The 14998-nt window shown below is 41.8% G+C and overlaps 1 long non-coding RNA gene across 1 annotated transcript in view; it reads right to left on the minus strand.

Annotated features, from left to right (window-relative positions):
- Positions 1-14998, minus strand: part of LOC110396267 — a 307183-nt gene that overhangs the window by 91583 nt on the left and 200602 nt on the right. Inside the window, exons 7-9 of the long non-coding RNA XR_002436893.1 lie at positions 12802-12913; positions 12405-12501; positions 1300-1474 (exon numbers count right to left, since the gene is read on the minus strand). This is a non-coding gene — a long non-coding RNA (uncharacterized LOC110396267). The remainder of the gene's footprint in view (positions 1-1299; positions 1475-12404; positions 12502-12801; positions 12914-14998) is intronic.

The raw sequence follows: 14998 nt of genomic DNA on the forward strand, positions 1-14998 counted from the left end.
AGGCTTTGTGCGTGTATGGAACTAGGTCCTCGATGGGTACAAATCAAAGAAACAATGCTGAAATCATCCCACCCTTTGCTCTTTGCATATGTCACGTCTTATGTCAGGTAACCCAGTACCACAATCACACTCCAGTGTCTTCTTATACCCAGCCACCACCATGGCACTTTCCCAGCTCCCCCAGTAGCTACCCCATGCCCTGTGCATTCAGAGGCTCTCTCCCTTCCTTCTGTCTCTCCTTCCTTCCCCCAGGAACTGGCATCACTCAGCATTTTGGCTAGGAGACCAATTCTCCAAACTGAAAACATCAAAGCATAACTCTGGTTAGATCTCATCCCAACCCTCTGAGTTTGTTGACTTGGAAAGTGAATAACTAATAAGGCAGCATGCCATTGTTTTCTGTTTATTATAATGGAAATAAATTGTTGGCTCCAAGTCAGGCACTGATTGTTCCTTTGATATCACTGCCAGGAAGCAAAATAAAATGGCTTTTTAAAAATCACCTTTCACAGAAAGTGCCACAGGCATTTGAAAGATGAGCCTTTTTCCATGTCAAAGGGCTCCTACCAAAAGTGCCAGACACACTAGCACAAAAATTCAAATCCTTCCCTCTTAAAACAAAAAAGTGCAAGTGAGAAGGTGAGAGCAGGGCAGCAGGATGGCTGGGGCTGGCACGTTGCAGTCCTATGAGTGCTCGTGGCTGCAGCAGAGCTGGCTCTGCAGTGAGGAGCACTTCCTGAGGAGTATGAAACACATCCTTTGCTTTTACTTTTTTCTTTTTTAACTCAAAAAAGCACAGGTGGGCTGAGTGGACTACTCTATGCCTGGCAGCTCCTAAACTAATAATATCAGATTGAAGGAGCCAAAAAAGATGGAGGAAGAACATTGCCTCCGAGCTTGAACCACCCATAAATCTTGCTTGTGTGTTTTTTCCCTTTTTTCTAAGCTACATGGAGCAGCAATTTCACTGTACCCTAAAGTTTTCTCAGCACTTTAGCTTCTTCCCTACGGACTTTAAGGTGCGAACTTCCAGTTACTTGAGTACTAGCACCTAATGATGGAATATGTTGTACATTGGCCCCATGCACGGAGAGGAGCTTCCTCATCAGAGGCTGTAGTTGGATCCAGATCTTAAGCGACCCAGAGCACAGTGGTGTTTGGATTTCATGATGTGCTGTAGTTTGATTTGGCTCAGAGCAGAGGATGAAGCTGAGTGCCAGGTTCAGATCTCAGGCCAAACTTGGATTTTGTATTTCAGCTACCAAACTTCATCATGGGTTGGCAAAGTCACGCTCTCACCTGCTCACGCCATGTGGAGAACACCTGTGATGTGCTGGAAGGGTGGCTGATCCTGCTGTGAGAAACTCCCTGTAGGAAAGCCAGCCCATGAGAGGCTGCTCCGAATGACTGGTGGCTGCAGATGGCTGTGTGTGCTGGGAGCGCAGGGCCACTGAGACATGCTCAGACTCTTCAACTGCAAAGAAAAAAATGTTGAAAAGAAAAACTTCCAGGATCAGACTGCAGCTTTACTCCTCCCTTTGTTGTCATGACTGCTGGAACTGGAGCAACCTTTTTGTTTGTGGGACTGGGACTGGGACCGGGACGCAAAGCAGAAGTATGACCTGAGAATAAACTAGGAGAACTCCACAAGCACATCACTTCCTACAACAGCCTGCTTTTCAAAGCATACATCCTGGTCCCCAGGGATCTGTTGCTTAACATCATTTACTGGACAACACTTTTTCCAAAAATCAAAAAAATTCCCATAGCTTAACTGGTAAAAAATCCGTATATGTCTAATAGCGCGGTCTGCTAAATATTACCTTGTTTGAAGCCTATTTTATGCTTATATTTGCCTCTACATGCATCCTTAATCTGCAAAGTAGTTAGGCATATTATTAACTTCAAGGATGTGGTTATGTCCACAAAAATGGGGCACTGTAACTGGGACCTCATAAAGCGCTTATGACACAGGTTCTTTTCTGAACTGAAAGGTTTGAAGGGCTCCTACCAAAACGCTCTGGGATTAAGTAGAGACTTTCTATAGCCTTCAGTTCAGCTAGGTCCTTATTTTTTATACTTATTGCTATCTTATAATGGGATATTTGGAAAGGAATAAGAAGGACTTTTCCTCCAGAAAATACTGTGTATTCTCAATTATTTCTGAACACTAAGAGTGTGATTACTGACCTGTAAACACCTGATGATCACACTTTGGTTTGACCTTTTTATGAGTGTGTGCAGGTTTGGTAACTAGCACTGCCCAGTAATTGATTTCCCAAGTGGGCTACGAAAGTCATCTGGAAGAAAGAATGCAGTGTCTAAAAGTTTTCTGTGCAAACGGAAGATTCTGCTAGCTGGCTGCGTGTGTTCATTTTTGGAAACGGTTTTCAGATGAGAGGCTGAATTTGCTTTCCTAATGAAATCAAATATTAGTCTTTAAATGCAAAGTAGCACTTCAAATTCTTACTTATTTTGTTAAAAGATCAGTGATCACTACCTGCTGATCTTATGTGTTTACAGAAAATGGGTTCAAAAAAAGCTATACAGACCCCAAAAGATGCTGTGACAGAGATATGAGGAAGGCTTGAATGACTCATCTGGGTCTTTGCAACCATGTTGCCCCTTCCCTGGGCATCCCTTTGCCCAGGATGCAGCTGGCCTCATAGGCTTTGCACAACCGTTTATGTGCGATTGTGGTACCACAAAGACAGTACAAAGGCAGTTAGTTTCCTTGTACTCAGTATGTGCCCATTTGTTGTGAGCAAGGCTGCACCATGGAGGTCACCTGAGGAAGATGGTGGATGCTGTGAAATTCAGCAGGTTAACTCTATTGCGCTGTTTGAATCCTAAAGCACTGGTGTCTGGCTGAGCGTTACTGGCATACCTGCAAATTGCTCAGTGTAGACTGATCTGTCCTATCTGAAGACGGACAAGTAAATGTCAGACTTTAACACCTCCATCTCACTGGTACTTTGTTACATGAAATTAACAGGACCTCCTTGAAGAGTGTGGAAATGTTATACTGTGGCATGCAGAACTGATACTAAACAAAATTTCTGTGTCTGTGGCTGTGGCTGATGTGTTTGCAACTCATTTACCCAGCAAGTCACTGGCAATACTGCAGTGCAAGGAAAGAACTTCAGTGTTACGTCTACTCCTGTTATTTTCTAAAAAGTCTCCATGAAACTTGAGGAAACTGATTCCTGAGGAATCACTTCCTGGACACAGCACAGTCAACGTTGGCACGACACTCATGCTAAAGCTATCTTGGTTTAACTCTAAGGCAGCATTTCCCTGAGGACTTCTCAATTCTGGAAGGAGCAACTTGTCTCTGCATTCTGTGAGAGCCTGGATTATTTTTAATCTTCTGGCCATGTTACAGATCAATTTATAGTCTCACAGAGATGGTAAGGACAAGGATTTGGGGGCAGGCAAAAAGAGAGTTGGCTGTTGATTAGTGAATATTGCTATTTCTGAAAAGAACAAACTTCTCAAGGCAACTTATTCTATCTTCTTGCACTGGTAGCTTCGTTTTCAAGAGAATGTAGTGTGAAATGGCCCAGATCCACAAACTGCAGCAGACCCACGATCCCTTCGGCCAGCACGGATTTTTTGATCCATACATTATGAGTTGTGCAAGCCCTCACATCTCTTTACAAGTGCTGCGTACTAAAATAATAGAGAAGATGATGAGAAGAAAACTTTCTTTTGCTCTTCCTGTGACAGTTTTATACATGCTACAATGAATTATCCCAACTGCTTTGTTTCCAAATGACCTTAACCTGGAACAGCATCTTGTCTGTTATTTTGAGAGATACAACTAGTTATCACTTCCAGTATTATGCCAAAGATATTTCAGGTTCCCACTGAAAGTAACATCAAAGCTAGAGTTTGAGCAAATCTGTGGTATGTACTTCCCATAATATTCAGTCATATATATTTTAAAATTCTCAATTTGTTTGGGCTGCAAACTCATAAGTTCAAGTATCTGCCAGAAGTCATCACAAGAATACACTGAGATGCGTACGGAATCTGCGTACATTTCAAAAATCATAAAAAGGAGAAAGCACATTTTCTTCCAGTTTTACTTAAATCTTACTCAAGCCTTACTTAGGCAAATGCAACTCCTAGCATTTACAAGGAATGCAGTACAATTGTTTCCTTGATTTTGGCAGATGAAAAGGAAGAACCACAGAGTTCTGTATTACTTCCAACCAAAAGAGTCAAATGGCCTAAGTTTACCCAGTTTCACAAACACTTTTGCAAGAAACCCTGTCAGAGCATATTTACAAAATGCCAGTAACGTCCAGGATTTCAAACTCCTGAATTTAAAATTTTTCCGGGTTCTTTGTTTCTTTTACACAACCTCCACCATGATTGGTTTTTTTTTGCCCCTGTGAGTACCACCAGGATCTTTTAGATTGAAGCACTTTCCAGGAATTAGTGAAGAATTTTAACTCTTGGAGCAGCGAATTGACTTCAGCTCTGGAAAACGTCATTCCTGGAAATGCCTTTTGCTGAAGTACTCCTTCTTAGTGAGACTCAAGGGATCAGTCACAGGAAGGGTTGGATGAGGCCATGCTCAGGAGGTGGCTCCCAGGAGAGGTCCCCTGGCTGCCTTCTCACCCCCTGTGAGTCTCCTCCAGTTCTCAAAATGGCTTCAGTGACACAAGAGGTGCTTACAGTGGGGCACATCACAAGGCTATGCATCTTTCTGTGGGCATTTGCTCAAGTTCTCCAGCTCCACTTAGTCCTGTCTTCATCTCTATGGAGGTGACCACTGCCTGGGGCTGTCCCCATCTGACCCTGCCTTGCCCTGCTATACCTTGAACCCAGGCATGCTGAGCAGGGGTGATGGGAGGTCTGCTTCCAAAGCGCAGTCCTGCGCTGAACTGATGTATTTTGTGATCCTATGAAGAGGCTCATGGAGATGCACTCTGAGCAAGAAGATCTGCTACAACTACAAAACAGATGCTGTGGGCTTAAGAAAGAGAAGCGACATTTTCAAAACCATGGGCAGAAGCAGGAGCAGAAGCAGGATTTCCTAACTTATTTGCTGTTGTCTTATTTATACTGCTGCTTCTTGAATCTAATCTTCAGTCTTGACAATTCATAGCCTTTCCCAAATGTCTTTTCTCCCACGGTTAACACTCTGTAATGCTAAAGGTTTGAATATTCAAATAATCTTCCCAGCTACAGACATTTATCCAACATAAGTGAAATTGTGATGTTACTATTCCCAAAAGAAACCTGTAGAACTTTCATTTTTCCTCTCCAACACAACCAAGATGACCTTCTCTTCCCCTTCCCCTGGTACTTCTCTTCCATGGGGCCCACGTGACTTTCCTGGCTTCCCTTAGCCAACAGCATTCAAATCAGAAGACAGATGGATTTTTATTATAAACTTTACGGTTACTAGTACCCCCATCCCACTAAAATACTGCAGATTTCTGTGGTAATTCTCCTTCCAGAATTGTCAGAAGTATGCAAAAGCCAGGCTTATTACATGTGGACACAATTTAGATGGATAACCATCCAGAAGGGAGTTATTTTTTATGAAGTCAAAATTTTACTGAGATATGATACAGTCTAGAATGGGAAACTCCTCCAGACTTGCATATTCGTAGGACGCTGAAAGCAATAGTCCTTAATCCATCACCCACCTGTCTAACAACTCAGTTATCATTAGTCACTGTAATTTCCTAATAGCTCTGACAAGGGTACTCAGTGGCTTTGACTTCAGTCTGGTCCTGTAAGTTTTTTTTGAGTGTTGCTTTACACATTTCATAGACTGAACACTCTAAGGATCTGGCTGGAGCAAACAGTTGTAGACTTTATGGTACCTAATGGCTGAGTGAAAAACCATTCTCCATGAGCTGGAAGACCCGTTTCGAATCTTGCTGTTCTCTGTGGGATGAACTGCTTTTCCCTTGGATCATCAGAAAAAACTGTTAATCCCCAGCTAGCATAGATATGTGTAGACCCAAGGTTCTCTACCTGCCCTCCAGCGTGTAATCTGCACACATGCTGCACTGATCAGTCCTGTTTGTAACTCTGAAGCAATGTAATTTGGCACTGTAGGGTACACCACCAACTTATATGGCTCTTACCACAAAACCATCATGTCACTGTGGAAGCTGGCTGGAAGGAATCTATACCAGCAGCATCTTACAGTTGAGAAGTTCTGCATAAAAGCAGCATGTCCAAGAGGCCAGAGAGGACAGAGAAGACAGCTGGAGACTACCAAAGCTCAGCTCCACACTTGTCCCAAGCCCCATCTCCTGCTGGTCCTGGCTGGATCTTCTGGATGGACACCAGACCTATTTCATCTGGATGCTGTATCTGGGACTGCTGCACTCAGATAGTACTTACATGAGGGTACCAGTTGGGTTTTGTTTGGCCCCCCTCTGGGAGCGGTCCTGCTCTTGTTGCACTCTGGCAGAAAGGCATAGGCAAGTCCTTGAGAAAGGATGCTTTAGTTTCTGGTTAAAACAGCAGTCTTTTTGGTTTCAATCCTGGCAATGAAGTTATTCTCAATGCTCTGCATATATAAGCTGTAAGAGTGATAGCACTGTAATTTTCTTATAAAGCACACAAGCTTCATTTTACCTCTGACAGCAAGCGACCCAGGGCCAGTAAATGACTGGCAAATGCTTTCTTTATTCATCTCTTCAAGTATTTTGGCTTTTCTTTACTTTTAATTTGCCTGGAGGCAGACATTTGAGATAACAGCTGTTACGGTGATATTATCAGTCATCTGCATGTCAGAGAATGCCAGGAAAATGCCTGTGGAGAAAACCTCTTGGGTTTTTGGTTTTGTTTTAACTGCTCTGGGGCAAATTCACTCCTTTGTCGAAGTTCTGCTTAAACATGAAAAGAGAATATAATGGAGCTTGTTTTTACCCTCTGATTATGAAGAAATGTCTTATCCTGCTGATAAAAAGCACAAGTTTCCCCACTCACTTTTTGATGCCCCTCAATGATAAGCGTACTAGAGCAGTCCTTTGCCAAGCTGGTAAGCAATGTCAGAGCACATCTACCACCAGCAAATGTCCCTGTGATTCCCTGCAGAGAGATGTGGTTTGCTCACTCTTGAACAACTGAGGAGGCTAGTTGCTAACAAATCCTGTTAAAATGGATCTTTACTTTCTCATGAAACACACCACTTAAGTCTTTGGGTTTCATTTATAAAAATTGCTGAGGAATATTTCTTTTCTTACTAAGATGGAGGGCCAAAAGTCAAGGGTTATGACTGAGGAGGTTTATCTCACAAAACTAAGCTATCTGCAAGAAGGCTGTGTAGGTTTATTGGTTCTTTAGAGAAGACACCAGGAGGAAGGCGTTGGTTGGGGAATTATTACCCTATACTCTCCTGGTTTTCCAGAGAAATCTGAGATAGGAAATCAATCTGTAGCACTGGAAACAAATTGTGATGTGCCCCTATTGAGTATATTGATGATATACCAGCTTTTCCAGTTAACTTAGTGAAAGCTAACATCCTTTGTACTAGAGAAGCTTATTCAGTATACTTTGACAGGCATAATTTGTATCTGAGGATCTTGAACTACTTTACTGACTTTAGGTGGAAGATAAGTAGTTAACGCCTATGAAATAACCGTTATTTCAAAGGACTGATACAGATATAGGTGTTAAAATGAGTCTACAGTCCTGATGGAACGGAACATAGAAAATAAAAGCTTCTGTATGCATATTTACTGTTTTTCTGCAATTTCCTAAAATCTTTTAATCATGCAAACACAGAAGTTTCTCTCTTCCATTACCTTGACATTACAGAAGGTAATGTTCAGTATTTTACTAGAAAGTGTACTACGTAGGAGTTAAATTCGTAGCTGCACCACAGAGTTCCTGAACAACTTCAGACAAGATATCCACACAATTGTGCCCTATTTTCCCACCTGGAAAATTAGAATACTTCCTGAAAATACTGTTAAGCACTTGGATATCACAGAGACAGAGCTCATACCAACACCTGTGCAGCAGAAGAAATATGTGTGAAAGAGAAAACTGGACCTTGAAGGCAAGCCTTGAACAGAAATACAAAGGTTAAACACCCAAATAAACAACCAACTAAACCTTGTGTTTTTTTTTCCCAAAGGTAGTTTTTTCATCTTTGGTACACCTGTTTCTAAGTATAGTCAATTTATATAAAAGAGGCAAGTGTTTCTGAAAGCTTTGAAGATGCGCAAATTACATCTCCCAGTGCAAACGGCATTTCCTTGTCCTTGTTTCCAGTAGGTGTGTGAAACTCACTTATGGTATTCAGGTGCAGCTGTTTGGAACAATGTCCAATGACTACATAGGAGAACATCCTTCATATTCAAAAAAATTTGTGAGCTCAAAGGAAGTGTTAACAATGAAACAAAGAGCCTTTCTTTTAGGATCCTCCAAAGACAAGAAGAATATCTGCCTGCTTAAACAAAGCAAATGGTAGATCCAGAAAAGTTAACCTCTACAGCATAATAGTTTGTTAAGCTCAGCTTTGCCTACATGCTTTCATCACTGCTGATGTGGTAACATAAAAGATTTGTTCAGTGTAGGTTAACTCCCTCTTCCAAATGTCTCCAGGCTTTTGAGCAATTCAGCTGTCTGGAGTTGAGGTGTATTTGGCTCCCACTGAGTAAGTTCTGAGGGCTGGAAATGTAACTGGTTTTTTTCTACAGAGTTGTAGCAGTACTGTAGGGGCCAAATAAACTGGTGAAAAAATGCTTATCTTTGTTTAATTCCTATGGAGGCTGAACAACAAAAACTGAAATATGGACCTTATTGAAATGGTGAAAGTTTGTACCTCCTGTGAAAATCTAGGTAAAGGTTTAGTCCATGAGATGACATTACAGATCAGGTACTAAGATCCAATTTATAAAGTGAATTTAGACTGAAGACTTTATTTCCCTTTTTTAACTAAACAAAATCTGAAAAAAAAAAATCTGAATTCATTAAGAAAAAGAGAGGGAGAAAAAAAGTGTTTCAGTCAGTTTTTACAAGAGGCACTTTCCTAGGTACAAAAGTTTTTCTCAAACTATCATCTTACTCTAGGGCTATGCAAAAATAGAAGGAACACCTTCATTTTTCAGTGTGAAGAAAGACAATTTTTTCTGCTGCTGAGATGTGCAATATCACCTAGATACATACTGCCGATAGAGCAGGGATATACTTCCCTGCAAAGCATCAGACACTGGGCATTGCTGAGAAAAGAGGCTGGTGTTAAAAAATTGCTCTCTGATAAAGACAACGTACTCTTGGAGCTGAGTTGCTGTAAACAAAAGTAAGAAGAAACTCAAGGTTTCATTACTCTTAAGCTACTGGTTATTATTTATGGTTGCCTCTGGACTCTACCTCATTGATATTATAGTAAAAAATAACCCCTAAGCAATCCTCTACTGAAATATGTTTCTTTGGATAATAAGCAGTGCCTTTTTCTGGGCTCATAACCTGAAATTTAGAAAAAAAGGCTATACAGCGCTGCAGTGAGGAAGAATAAAAGAGACAAACAAGGAAACGTCAATTAAGATTAATAAGATAATACCTGAAGTGACTGGCTTGGCAGTCATGCATTTCCTTTAACATTTTCTGTATAATTCATTTCTTTGAGATGAATACAGTGATGAAATTCAAGTGAAAGGGGGAGCAATGAATGAAACAAATATTCATAGAAAGTTTCTTTCATGCTTTTACAGATTTTACAAATTAATTTGAAATTATTCTTTGTTAGTTTGATGACAGATGAGTATCTCACAGCCAGTAAAAGAGGCTGGGGGGGGAAATTCAAGCACCTGAGGGGGTCCTTGCTGCCTATATACAGGCTGTGTCTGGTGGTGGCACCTGAGATCTTCATAAGGTTTCAGAGAAAGAGGAAGGGAATACGGGAACGACTCTAGTTGTCTGGAGAGAAAAGGTCCCTTCTCTGGAAAATGATTATGAATTTCAAGCTTAATTATCTTTGAACATAATATGCAAACAGTCTGAGAGAAGAAACCAAAACAAGGTGTCTCCTGTGCCTCCTTTCCCAGACTGCATCCTTCATCACCAGTGATTACTTTTCCCTTTTGGCTCTGCTCACCTCTTTCAGCACAGTGGCACAGTTCATGATGGAGCTGGAAAAAGCCTCATCCTAGCCTAGCCCATGGCCTGGTACGAGATGTGGGTTTGAACCCCTGAGGCAAGGAAACCACAGATCTGAGGCTCCCAGGTCTTGGTGTTGACTAACCATGGGTTATTACAGACAAAGACAGCACTTTGTTTCACCATTTTTTCCACTGAAAAAGCTGCCTGCCAGAACTACTAGCTGGGAGCCTTGCAGGATATGCAATGGCACACAGGCAGATGAAGGCTAGGTCCTAATGGCGTGAGACAAATGTATGGGGAATTCAGGTGTCTGAATTCCCCTGTGAAATGGGAAATTTATTTTCCTGCCCCATCTGACCTATGATGTGTGCCCACTGTTTTCAGAGAAGGGGTAGGAGAAATAAAATTGAAAGACTAAGCAGCAGTTAATGCCACTTTTATCCATGCTTAGAAATAAAGTGGGGTTCATTACCTGCTCCATTCTGTGCTTAGAAATGAGGACAATTAGGTGAAAATAAGCTATTTCAGCTGGATATTTTTTTTTCCTTAATCTATATTCAGACTGTGGCATTTTTTCCAGATATGTGTGGGAAGAGACACAACTGCTTACAGCTACAAATGTTAAAGAAATGAACCTGTGAGGATCTAGGAGACTGAAAGGAAGATAATAGAAGGTCAATACTTCTAACAAAGAAATATCACTGTTATGATAGTGAGTGGAGATCTTGGCCAAGTGAAATACAGTCATGAAGCCAGACATACTACAACTTTGTTCTGGATACCTGAGTCAGGGACTGGGAGAAGAAAGCAGACTATCGCTGCCTTAGGGAGAGCACCAGCTCTCCTCAAGGAGTGCCTAGAGTGCTATGACTATTAACACAGGCCCATGTCCCAAGATCTGAGAGCTCTCTTGGAAGGCTAGTTGACACCTCAGCTCTTGTACCTCAGACACTACTTCAGATATTCTCCTTGCAGAGGCTCTGAGGCTTGTTCAGGTCCCTTTGAAGAATGACTTTTCTGCATAATGTGAGTGAGGGGAACCTTCACCAGGCTAGTCAGAAAGAGTTTCAAGAACTTGTAGGCTGATCTGTGCTTATGTGTTTGTCTTCTCAGCCTTTGGGACAAAGTCTGTCAGGAGAAGGGACGTGAGTACTTTCTTTCCTTTTCAATTCAGCCTGATTTTATTTTTCTCTTTCCCATGGAAAGAAAAGCTGCCCAGAGAAGGTGTGGATGCCTCATCCCTAGAGACGTTTAAGGCCAGGTTGGATGGGGCCCTGAGCAACCTGATCTAGTGATTGATCTAGCAGTTGGCAACCCTGCCCATGACAAAGGGTTGGAACAAGATGATCTTTGATGTCCCTTCCAACCCAAGCTGTTCTATGATTCTATGGCAGAAAAAGTTAGGCTGAAGGATTTAGTCAGAAGAAAAAGGGGATACATGTTGGAGCAGCTATCAGCATGGGATGGGATCCTGCCACTTACACAATGCTACAAGGAGGTCACCTGGCTGGCACACTAATCTGGGGAATTTCTTTGCCATTCATTTCAATGCTAGAAATTCACGTAACTTGTGCCCTCTTGTCTTTACTGCAAGGGCCCATGTCCTTCTGTCTTCCATTGTCTAAAATAGCCCATTATTCTTCAGTTCCTCTCTCTGGAGGCATTGTCTATAGTTGAGTGACCCACTGTTTGTTTATGCAGAAAACCACAGGGAAGAGGGCCAAGGATACCTCTGTATTTACATACCAAGATGTAACGGCCTTGTGTTGTCTGCAGATATATCTGTATCAGCATGAGCCCAAGGTCAGATCTTGTTGATGAGTGGTATTTGTGAGCTCTTGTTATGTGTACACACATTCTTCCAAACTGTGCTAGGCCTGCCACAAACTGTTTGCAAGAGATTGAGCCCATGGTGAATCAGCCCTGGCATGCAAGTCCTGCTCTGCTCCTCTCATTCTGCCTGATACTCCTTGGCTGTGTGAGACAGGAATGCCTCTAGACATAGGTAGTGTTTTGCCCATGTGATCAAATCAGTGTGATAGGGGGATCAGGTGGGATTCTGCAACTGGGAGGACAGGACAAAGGGAAATCATTAGCTAAATGTTTGATAAATCAATTTGTTAATTAGGGTTCAGGTGGGATTTTCCAACACACGAGAGAGGACAAAGAAACCCCATTAGTTGTGTTTTAAATAAATCAATGTTTTACTTGGTGTGGAATTCTCCTCAAAATATAGGGCAGGGCAAAATGGATCAGATACTCTTAACCGTGACTTGAAAATATGTTTGACATAGAAATAAGAAAAGCTTAATACTTACTTAGTGCTTGTATATTTTTCTAGGTGTCCATTAGCACAAAACCAGCGTGGCCAGGCCGGAACTCTTGGAAAAATTCAAGAAAACAAAGAGAGAAGACCTGTGACATATTCAAGGAAATAAAGAGGAAAAGGCTATTTCAGCTTTGAGTGGCTCACCATATCTGGCAAGTTAATTTCTAAATATTACAGCATTCAGAACCACTAGACGCGTCTGAAGATTAGGACCTAGCCTTGTACCTGCCCCTGCCGTAGGAAGATGTCATCTACAAGGCGTGATAACTTCTGCCAGGTCTCCACTGCAATAACATTCACTAGATGCTAAGTTCCTCTCGCCTGTGGCTTATCAGGACAGTGTTATCTTGTTGTGCAGATCTCACTGTCCAGAGTCCACTTCTCACCTGTGCAAGGTTGTGCAACCCTGGTGATCACAGCTGATCCGTGCAGGTCCTGCTGAGGCTGATTTGACTCCATGGCAAGTTTCATTTATCTGTGCTTTTTCTGATGCAGCATCTGAAAGAAAAATGTTATCTGAGTAAGAGAAGGAGACAGGCACGTTAAAAAAAATAACGTTCAAATGACCAAATCTGACAATATTCAACCTATTAACACTTTGAGGCTGAAATGGAGGACAGCAATTCAAAGCCATCAGTACATATTATGGAATACTAAGCACCACAGGAAACCAAAGACTTTGCTGTAATCAGTACCACTTTTCCTCTGCTGTGCTGTGCATTAAAAGGAGCTCTTTGAAGCAGCAAGAATAACTGGCTGCTTTTCTCTTTGCCTTGTTTCAGTTTTTTCCTACCTACACTTCACAGAGGGAGACTTGCTTACTTCTGATAACCCATCTTGCTTGGCTAACCCTCCTGAGGGAGACTGCATCTCCTTGTGCTGTGTGCCACCTGCACAACAAGAGGCACATGATAATTACTTCCTAGGAAGGCCACAGCTCATCTGTGTCACTGTCGCATCTGCCTGTGGCTAATATGTCCTCAGTATTTGCTGTGAATTTAAAATCTGCCCCCTTTCAGAGGTCAGAAGATCAAAAGTTCAGCTCTCGTTGGGAGTTGCCAAGAGAGCCCACGCTGATGCTCGCTGCCACAGCAGGCTCCTCCTGTGCAACAGCAAGGGATCGGCAGCAGCTAGCTGCTGCTTTCAACAGACACATAAAACTGGAGACCCAGCCAGCTGTAGCAAGAAATAATAAAGATATTAAGTTTACATACAGTCTTCAAAAATTTCCTCCAAGAGTCTTCAGTTTATTTTCTCACCTCAGTGTGAGGCTCAGTTTTAAGAACATGGATGCCAAAAGGGTGATTTACCCCATGGCTTAGATGGGCTGTTGTGATGGATAGCGGATACTGTTTCAACAAAGACTCAGCGCCTCGAGTTTTAATCAGCTATGTAAACTAATAGAAGCTTGATCAACATATTTTTGGCCCCTCTTTTACGAGTAAATTCTCAATACCTACTAGAAAAACACATTGTATTGATGGCTTACAATGCAACTCTTCATATAAGAGGAGAGTCATGTGGAGTCCAAGCACAGCAGCATCTTCAGAGGTTCAAAAGTCAGCAGTGAGCTTGAGTTTGTGAGATGAAACATGACCCTCATGGTCTGAGACAAAGAGCAGTTTTAGTTTCCAGATATTTCAATAAAAGCATTAAACTCAGTTTAAATTTAAAAATGCAAATAAAAAGAATGTTCAGCATTTTGAGACAGCTTTTTTTCTTGCAGCAGTAACCTAACATTTCATTCTTCCAACTGAAGATCCACAATTTGATACCCAATCATAAAAGTGTTTTGTTCTGTTTTGTTTTGCTTTTAATACTAAAAAGAAACCACACTGGCTTATTTAAGCATAATTTTTTGTTTTATTTAAGAAAAAAAGAGGAAAAGAGGTGCTCTTGGACCCCAAGAGAAAGTCTGTTTCCTGAAAGCACCAAAGAGGAATTAATGAATGGAAACAATGCTGTAGTTGTTACTCAGGCACATTAGCTTCCTTTCCTCCTCCAGGGAAGTGCAGCATCCCTGGAAATGGGAGACACTGCAGCTGCAGTTCAGAAGAACATTAGTCAGCAAAATGCTCAAGTAGGTACTTGAGAGCTATTAGCATAATTGGGACACAAGTGTATGATTGAAGTTAACTATCATTAAAGTTGTTTCTTGAGGAGAAATGGATTGATGCAGCTGTTTAGGTAATTTTGAGCATCAAGGACAGAAAATTTGAGTAATTTGTATAAATTTACTCGCTAGTTTTATAGGAAACCACCATTTCTGATTTCACAAGTCCCAGTCTGATCCCCTCAAATGCCTTAAAGCTCGTCATTCTCCTTCCTCCACTACTGACACTGCTTATTTTCTGCACATTCCCTTTTGGAAATCCAGGCAAGAGATCCATGGGCCCTTGCATTCTGGGCCATGGTCTAACCTCATCCTCGACTTCACCTGGATATCCACATCAGTAATGTGAAGCTCCTGAATAGCTTCAAATTTGCCTTCAGAGTGTGCCCACCTGGAAGGAGTGAAGGACTGTTCTTCTTTCTTCTTTGTGCAGTGTTAGCAGAGGCACACTGGCAGTGGTAGCTGCCACT

This window comes from Numida meleagris, chromosome 3 (assembly GCF_002078875.1).
Source record: "Numida meleagris isolate 19003 breed g44 Domestic line chromosome 3, NumMel1.0, whole genome shotgun sequence".
NCBI classification, from domain to species: Eukaryota; Metazoa; Chordata; class Aves; order Galliformes; family Numididae; genus Numida; species Numida meleagris.